This window comes from Tupaia chinensis, unplaced genomic scaffold, assembly GCF_000334495.1.
Source record: "Tupaia chinensis unplaced genomic scaffold, TupChi_1.0 Scaffold142716_1, whole genome shotgun sequence".
In the NCBI taxonomy this organism is placed as follows: Eukaryota; Metazoa; Chordata; class Mammalia; order Scandentia; family Tupaiidae; genus Tupaia; species Tupaia belangeri.
This window is the reverse complement of record NW_006202562.1, coordinates 3,485,573-3,495,484: the sequence shown is the minus strand read 5'-3', so window position 1 is coordinate 3,495,484 and position 9,912 is coordinate 3,485,573.

Below are 9,912 nucleotides of genomic sequence, written 5' to 3'. Positions count from 1 at the left end.
AGAGAGAGGGAAGTAAAACATCGCCCCCCCCCCCGGGGATGGCCACACCTCAATCCCTTCTCCTCTATTCTCCTCTTGGGATTTTGGGCACACAAGCACACGCACCCAGGATGAATTTTAAGCCACCGGTTCCAGGACTCAAACCACAGTCCACCACGTGGGAGTCCAGCGATGTAACCATTATGCCATCTGCTGGTCCTCCCAGTATAATTTTCAGACGGTCTAGTCCAGTACTCAAATCACAGTCAGCCAGTGCCTTAGCCACTACGCCACCTACTGGCCCCTAGTTTACCTTCATGTGATCTTTTTATCATACTAAGTCTTAGAAACCCAGTAAGTCTTGCACTCACAGAACTTCTCAATTAGGATGACAGTTTCGGCAGAAATGCTTGACCTGGGGCCAGCAGGTCTGCTCCCAGCACACGTGTTCACGCACAAACATGTGTGCGTACCTGGGCTCCTCCCCTTCTGCCTGTCACCAGGCATCTTTGACATCTATAACACAGGGCGTCGAGCAATAGATTAGCTCAGTGGCAGACTCAGCCTGTGTGTGTCAGCTGCCGGCTGGTACTCATTCATTCCTTGGTTCATTCATTCATGTTTACTGAGCCAGCAATTACAAGGAAGTGCTGACAACGTTCCTGGGAAAAAATGCAGGCCCACCTCCCTGAAAACCACAGTGTACCAAGGGATGGTTATTGGCAGGGCATGTTGGGCACCACCTGGGGACACAGGTAGGATTGAGGGAGCCCTCCAGAAGGCTGGGACTCTCTCAGAGTTGCATAGAAGAGGGAGCCGGAGAACTCTGCTGGCTGTTGCCGGGCTAAGGCCAGACTTAACTAGGATGCCGTGACTGGGGATGACAGGCCACTCTGAGTGATGGACTGGAGTTGAACTGAGATTCGGTGCAACTGAAAATCAGGGGTCTGGGAGGGCAATCAGGTCTCAGAGAGTCCACACCCCTGGGAAGGAGTTTGGGCTTTCAGTGAGGAGGTCCAATATGTTTCAGGCCACGGACAGGGAGAGAGTGTTTACCCCCAGACAGGACTGCACAGTAGGATCAGGGCTCCGAAGAGCTACACGATTGGTGTAAAAAGTCTGTTGGAAACAAAGAAAAACACATGCACACACAAACTTCCCAGGCCAAAATGTCTGAAAATGTGGTTCAAGACCTCTAAGGTGCTAAGGATTTTTTAAGGAGGTCTGTAATTCATAAATTTATATCATTTCATTTGTTACTAGTGTTTATTTATTTTTTTTATTTGACCAGAGAGAGAAAGGGAAACTGAGAAAGCAAGTCACCAAGTCTGGGATTCAAACCTCCGTCGGCTATGTAGGAGTCCAGTACTTTAACCACCTGCTTTAAAACCTGCTGGCCTGGGACCAGCAGTTAGCATAATGGCTTTGTTGCTGGACTCCCATGTAGTTGACAGCGGTTCGCGTCCTGGACCCGGTGGCTTAAAACTCACGCCAGGCACGTGTGCGTGCGTGCCCAAGATCCCGAGAGGAGAATGGAGGAGAAGGGATTGCGGCGTGACCATCCCTCCTGGGGGGTGATTTCTCGCTTTCTGTCTCTCTATCTCTCTCTGTCTGGCGAGTGCACGCGCCCTATAGCATAAAACCTCTCAAAAAAAAAAAAAATCCCTGCTGGCCCAGCCCAGTGTGTTCTTCAAGCTGCTGGGTCTGGGACTTGAACGCATGGTTGGCCATGTGGGATCCAGCTGTCTTAACCTCCACACTGCCTGCTAGCCTCCAAATACTTACTTTTTAAATTCACTTAAAGTAACCATACTAAATCCATTACACATAAGATAAACAGAATCATTTTATGAAACATACTGCATATTTTTAAAACAGAAAATGATAAGCAGAAAGGGAGGCCCTATTTTACCTCTCTGCCTTCTCTGTAGAGACTGGCTTAGCAAAAACAACTGGATCTTCATGTTTGCTTCTGCAGTAGACAGGTCGTAACGCTGTGGGGCAGAGAGCCTCTAGAAAACGCCACCGTCCTCCTGAGAGTCAGTGAGAAAGGCAAGTGGTGTCTTAGGAGTGCGGCATTCTGAAGATAGCGTTTCGGCCTTATTTCAGGGACCTACTCCATGTGGTGCACTGCTAACACCTGGTCAAACTGGAGAACCAGCCGTGGCCCGCTGATTCCGAAGTCTGCGCCCTGGGCCTGTGGTGGCCACAGAGTAATTTAACTTGCAGTCCGTGAGCGGGCACAGCCCTGCTCCAGAGTGATGCTCACTCCTGTTTCTGACATAAATCACTTTGGGGCCCACAGAACGCTTTCCCAGGCTTAGGAAAATTTAGATTCCATTCATGATGACCTCTGAAAACAATGTTGTATCATAAATCTGTACTCCCTATAATTAGCTCACGTATTGAATTAAAAATACTATATATTGCAGGTTTTCTCATCTGAAAAATATGGATCATGGCAATGTCTGTCTCAAACATACGCTGCTAAGTGCAGTAATTTAAGTGAGGTGGTTGTCTCAGTGCAGATATGCTTGAGGCTCGGTACATGCTCTTTTCTCTCTGCACCTGAAATTTACATATGATACCGACAAGCTCATTCACATACATGCTCACATGTGGAACACCCTGCGCATTCATGCACGCTCACTTGCACACTCGCTCAGTGCGTGAGCACTGACACCTGCTAGGGACGAAGGTGAATGAGGATGTGGCCTGTGACAGCCCTACATGCCACGAACACGCTGGAGGCAGCGCCAGGGGGCAGAGAACACGAGCCTCCGAGTCAAAGACCTGCTTCTCATTCTGCCGTGCTATTCCTGGCGGTGCCTCATTCACTGCAATCCTTAGCGCTCTCGCCCAAGTTCCCTTGTTTGCAAATTGCAGATGTGGAAGATGATAGCAGCCTCCTGCAACGTGAGCAGCAGCTTTGGAGTCCAGAAGGCGTGAGTTCCAATCCCGTCTCCATCATTCGTTTGGAGTCCTGCCTGTCCTGGGTTACAGTAAGTACTGCCAGACCCCTGGACCTTTGTAAAACTTAAATAAAATACAGGAACATACCTCATCACTCTGGAAAGGTCTGTGGTCTGGGCTAAGTCCAGCAGGACAGACGGCACCCACCAGACAAGGCACTGTGTCTCTGGCAGAGTCCCCCAAAAAAGCCACACTCTCTTGACCTGACGTCTTGCCTCCTCTGAAGGAACTCAACACTGTGCTCTAACACTGTGTAAGGGGAAAAATGAGGAAACCCCTCACACCCACTCTGGTACACCTTGGTGTTTGCCATGATTAGAACAGCAAACGGAACACTATTGATTCAGAGGGTTGTGGTTTACTGACCGAGGGCAGCGAAGTTCTTCCTACCCCATGACTCATGAATACACAGCAAATCCTAAATAGTTTATTTACTGTTTTGAATAGATTTTTTTTTCGCTTCTTGTCCCATTTCCCCTTGGAAGATAACCTAGGATGCTTCTTCCTTTACCCACAAAAGTAAATGTAAAAAACAAGAAATACTGTCTTAAAAATAAAGGAAGACAGAAGACCACAAATTTTATGAACTGGGGGGAGGGGGAAAGGGAGGAAAATTCAGTAGAAAGCCTTGTATGGGAGAAAAAAAAATCTCGGTCCCAACTTATGTCTCAAAAGATTGCCCCTTTGAATTCCAAGAGTGTTGTGGATTGGATGAGAAATCGTACTGTCATCTTAGAACACTTAGCTGAGCTGGGGTCACAGCAAAGGCAGGAGGGACCAGAAGCTGGCTCAGACCTCGGGTTTCCAGATGGCAGAATGAGACTTGCTTAGGAACCCTTCCTAATTCGCAGGCCCTTCAAACCCTGGCTACCTGAGGCAGAAACTTAGACCAGGAGCACTGGGTCACCCTGGAGCTGTCAGAAACACAGGGGTCCCAGATCTGTTTAAGCAGACCCCCAGGAGACCTGAGTGTACACCCGAGTGTGAAGGAGCATGGGAAAATGTTACCAGGAGCCCTGTGAGTCACAGGCGTCAAGACTTTGTCAGTCATACCTGGGAATTTACAGAATAACTTTTCTGCAGTCTTAGAATTAAGATTTTCACAGGGGCCAGCAGGTGGCATGGTGGTAAAGGTGCTAGATTCCCACGTGGCTGACTGCAGTTCAAGTCTCGGCCCACCTGCAACTCTCACTGGGCGCGTGTGCGTGCGTGCGTGCCCAAGATCCCAAGAGGACAATGGAGGAGAAGGGATTGTGACGTGGCCATCCCCCCTATGGCAAAAACCTTAAAAATAGAAACAAAGAGCATCCTCAATAATACAATGCTATTAATATGATGATAATGACCACTCAGTTTCGTACGTGCTGGATTGATTTACTTGCAGTGTGTTTTTTCTGTTTGTTTTGTTTTGTTTTGAGAGGTTTTTGCTATAGGGCGTGTGCGCTCACCAGAAAGGCAAAAAGCAATTTCTCACTTTCCATCTCTCTCTCTCTCTCTCTCTCTCTCTGGCAAGTGCATGTGCCCTATAGCGAAAATATCTCAAAAAAAAAAAAAAAAAAAAAGAATTAAGGACTTCACCATCAAAAAGAGCTCTCCTCCACTGCATTAACGCAGAGTCCGTGGAGCGTCTACCCGGAGGACTTCCTGTGGGCTCTGGACCTCGGCCCTCTAGAAAGGGCTTTCCCCGAGGGCTTCCTCGGATCGGTTCCCCAAACCACTGTGCGCTCGCAGGTCCGCTGTACCCCAGCAGCTGCTCAGCGGAAAGACAGCGTCCCCTTCTCTGCGCAGGACTTTTGAAATACTAGGTGGCCCCTCTGTTCTAAACCCAGGTCCTTTCTGAGGAACTCTGTCAGGTTCAGGATAAAATTATGGTTCGCCGGCTCTCCCGGCCTTGCTGCCAAGATGAGGACGAAAAGGAGGAACAATGGCTGCGCCACAAAGGTCTTCGCTGCCCAACCAACTGCACTGGGACAAAGCTGTTGCGAAGGCGGTCACGGGGAGCAGGGTGGAGGCCGCAGCCGCCAGAAAGTGTCTTAAGGAGGTGCCTTCCGCGCCCATGTGCTCCCCAGGCGGTTGGGAAGCTGCGTTGCTCTGAGCTGTGCCAGTCCCAGCAGGGCGGTCAGGAGCTCTCCTCTGGAGGCTGGGCGGGACTGAACGCCCCATCGATGGAGACCTGCAGGTGCCACCACGCAGCCTCCACCAAGGCCCGGGGCAGGAGCTGAGTCGTGAAGGGCCAAAGAATTGCCCTCTGGGAGAAATAAAAATGCAAATTATTCATTAAAAAACTAGAGAGAGAGGGTTATCTGGAGCCGGATGGTAGTCAGAGGCACTGTAACTGGACCCAGATGGGAAAGGTCCTAGTTCGTATCCCGACTCCTCCTGAACACATGGAGCACACACGTGCTTGTGATCTGGCTGGCTGGGACTGGGCTGGGTCATGTGAAGAGCCTATTGGAGGCCACCTGCCTCCCTTGTCTCTGTCTCTGTCTCTCTCCCCCTCTCTCACAGAGGACATAAATAAATAAACTTTAAAAAAAAATCTATGGTGACCTGCTGTTTCCCTGGCAGTCCAATGGAGAGCTGTGACTAAGTAGACGTGGGACTGTTCTCTCTCTTGTCTGTGTGACAGCCAGAGCCAAAGACAAGGCTTTGCATCTCGATCAACAGTGATGATAAATTCCCAAGCAACGATCTCAGGACCAGAGACAACAGCTGCTTCAGAAAATGTGCAGACCACAGGTACCAACCTCCCGCAAGACACGGGCTAGTCGTGGGGTAGACCGTCAGGGTGTACGTCGCAGTACACCATCCAAGCTGGCTTGTTCTCGGCAGTACCTGAGTGCCAAGAACATGAGTGTAAGTGGTTTCTGGGCAGCCAACTTAAAGAGCATCTGTGGGACCAGCAGGTGGCGTGGTGGTTAAGGTGCTGAACTCTCATGTGACCAACCGTGGTTTGAGTCCTGGACCTGGCAGCTTGAAAATCACTTTGGGCGCATGTGCATGCCTACCCAAAATCCTGAGAGAAGAATGGAGGAGAAGGGATTGTGATGTGGCCATCTCCTCTAGGGAGTAATCACTTTCCCTCTCTGTTTCTCTCTGTCTCCAGCGAGTGCATGTGCCCTATGGCAAAAACCTTAAAAATAGAAACAAAGAGCATCCTCAATAATACAATGATATTAATACGATAATAATGACCACTCAGTTTCCTACATGCTGGATTGATTTACTTGCACTTGCAGTATGTTTTTTCTGTTTGTTTATTGTGTTTTGTTTTGTTTTTTTGAGAGGTTTTTTGCTTTAGGGCATGTGCGCTCACCAGAAAGACAGAGACAAAGGGACAGAAAGTGAGAAATCACCCCCCCTGGGGGGATGGTCACGCTGCAATCCCTTCTCCTCCATTCTCCTCTCAGGATCTTGACACGCATGCACATGCGCCCGGCTTGAGTTTAAGCCACCAGGTCCAGAACTCAAACCGCGGTCGACTACATGGGAGTCCAGTGACGTAGCCATTATGCCAACTGCTGGTCCCACTTGCCACATTTTGTGTTAGCCTATGGGAGCATCCTTCTAACTCCACTGCAGCTCGGGCAGCTGATGCTGGGGCAGGGGGAGAGTACCCATCTAAGTTGGCGCTGCTAACATGACTGATTGGAGATCTAAAGTTTTCAAGACCCTCATAAAACTCGTATTAGTAGCCACGATAGTCTATCATCCTGAAGAAATCAGCTTATGTTGAATACAATCTGACTGCAATGGCAGAGAAGGGTGTGAAGTATTTTAGAAATATACCCAGTGGGCCAGTTAAAATAAATCCTTCTTTATTACTCCCTGGTGGTAATGAAAGACCTGTTGTAGGCAATTGGAAACAAGGCTGACCTGACTTTAAATTCAGCCCCTGTCACTTACTAACGTTGTAAACCTGAACAAATAGCCTAACTTCTGCCAACCTCATCCTCTCACCCCTCGGGTGGGCTAATAACTCGAATTTCAGAGTGCTTTTGAGTCCCTGGATGATAAAGTGTGGGTAAGGCATAAATCTCCCAGTGAAACATCTCGCATGTAGCAAGCTGGGAACTTTAAATGGATGATATCAAAAGTAAAAGATACGTGGGACCAGCAGTTAGCATAATGGCTATGTCACTGGACTCCCATGTAATCGACCATGGTTTGCGTTCCGGACCTGGTGGCTTAAAACTCACACCGGGCGCGTGTGCATGCATGCCCAAGATCCCGAGAGGAGAATGGAGGAGAAGGGATTGTAGGTGGCCATCCACCCTGGGGGATGATTTCTCACTTTCTGTCTCTCTGTCTCTGTCTGTCTGGAGAACACACACGCCCTATAGCAAAAACCTCTCCAAAAAAAAAATGGTAAAAAATAAAAGATGTATCAATGTGGCAGAAACCGTGCAAGACATGGATGTGTACAAAAAAGTATTTATATACTCTTTGAGTAAATTAGCATGGTTAAGTGTAAGACATGGCGTTGACCCCACTCCCATCAAGAGAGATTCATTGAGAAGTTAATTTGGGGCTAGATGGTGGCATGCTGGGACAGCAGGATGCTCTGTGAGGCCATTCCGTGTGGAAAGGCTGTGGCTCTCGTTCAGAGACTCCCAGAACACCAGACACACCCTGGTCCCTGATCCAGGCTGGCTGGAGCTGGCGGTGGATTGCAGTGCTGAAACTCTTTGGGGATGTGTCTCTCTGTTTCTCACTCTCTCTCTCTTGCTTATGGAGAAAATAAATAACTAAACTTTAAAATAAGAATTTGAAGGCTGGGGAAGGATGTTAGCAATCATTATGGGAAAGGCGAGTGGTTTAGAGTTTAGACTATTGAGAGCTGGAAAGAGCTGCCACCGTGCTAGTCAAACTTGGTTGAGATGAGGGCAGGGCAGGGACAGGTTCTGGGTGATGCTAAACTTTGGGGGTCAATAATTGTTTTCTGTGAAGGACCAAATACTAACTATGTTAGGCTTTGAGGGCCTGCCCAGCATCTTGGCTCTGCTGTTGAAGCCACGAAGCAGCCATAAGCCATCTGGTATTGTGTAGATGGCCGTGTTCCAGTAAAACTTTATTTACAAAAACAGGCAATAGGCAGGATTTGGCTCAAAGGCCACACTTTTTCTACTCCTGCATAACTGATAGATTTCAAAAACAACTTGAATGTTCATCATTAAGAAATTCCCTAAATACAAAAGATCCAAAACAAGCTATTAAAATTCTAAACATCGAGTCCAAGAAAATTTATAAGAAAAGGCCATTTTTTACCATGAAAAATACATCTGTTTAACCATCTCAGAAATGACTCTCAAGAAAATATATTGGGCAGGGGAGTGTTTCCTCCATTCTGTGTGTGAAAATACACCTCGGATGGAAAATTCAAATGTGTTAAAATGCTACTTCATCCAAACAGAGGTGGCAGTTTGGAGAAACCAAAAGACTCTGAGGCCAGAGCTGCTGTTGAACAGAGAGGTTTATGTTCAAGAGGGTGGAAGTCGGACTGTGCCCATGCGTCGGCGTGGGCTGGCCACAGACTGCCCGCCCGGCCACTAGGAGCTGGACTTCTCCAGGCAGCGACCAGGACAAGGAAACCTTCTTTCCCTCTGCAAGGGAGGAAGCCTCATGGCTCCATGACTGGCTGATTGAGAATTTACTGGAGGAGTTTCATGTATAAAGTCTCTCTTAAGGAATTCTAGGGGATTTGCTGGCAGACATTTTTATCAAAAGGTCAAAAGGAGAAAGTGGTTCAGCTTCCAGAAGAATCCGTAGTTGCTCTTAGCAGCCCAGTGACTGGGAAAACCATTTTTTCTATAGGCTCCATGGAAGGAGGGAGAAGGCCGACTGTTCACCTTCTTATCTCCATCCCAAGGTTCTAGGGCATGGACAGCAGATACTAACTTGGGGGTGACTGCCGATATGCAGGAACAGCAGTTCAGTGGTCAGTGATAGTTCTGGCTAGAGAAATGGATGGGGTGCTGGTTGAAAGGATGAACGGACACCATAGATCCAATCATTCCTACTCCCTGCGCCTCAGGAAAGAAGCCCCATCCTATGGCAGACGCTCAGTCTTGGCCTCTGAGTCAGTCTCGGAGCCCAGAGGAAGAGAAGCAGCAGCCCAGTTGACATCCTGGCTTTGGAGACCTCCTGTAAAAAGTCATTAGAAAACTTTCCAAAAGCTCTTACTCCTTCATAAGAGGGTGCTGTGCCTTCAGTCTGCCCCTATGTCCCAGATAGTTTCAAAAGTAAAATCCATAGTGGCAACTTGACCTCCAAAACGACCCTGTCCACTCTCAAGGATAAATAGAAAGTCTGGCTTTCAAATTGGAGGAATATAATAAGCCCCCATCTCCAAAACTCAGAACTAGTTTTTGTTTTAATCAAGTTGCCCTTCATTCTTCAGAATGGCATATTCTGTAATCCATTTTCAACTGGAGTATGTTGTTTGGTACTAGAGATAGAAGACAGCAAAACTTTGAGCTTGGATCTCCATTTGGATGTTTGCCTCCCTTAAACATACGAGGGGATGGTTATGTCATAGAATTAAGCTATTTCTTAGTTCTACTGTGAAATGCTATGAGCTTGAGTTTCTTCACTGGATCATCCCACGTGTTTCACTGGATATGTAATCATGAAGCAAAAAGTTTATAAAGGCCAGTATTTGCTAATACCTTTTTATAGTGCATTTTTCTATATTCCTTAAATTTTTCAGCTGAAAGAAGTAAACACGATTTCATTTTATCTCTACAGTTGTCTTATTTGCAAACAGAATAGAGGGATTTTTACAAATCACTAGTGAACCTGATTAGTAGCTGTAAACATATTTTTTTAATATATTTTGACTATGAGTCCCTTTGAAAGCAGCAATTTAAAACTCATGTGAATGCTTAGTTTAGCCTAAACAACAACTACAACATAAGAGCAATTCTACAATCAAATTAGTAGTCAAATAACCAACGGCAA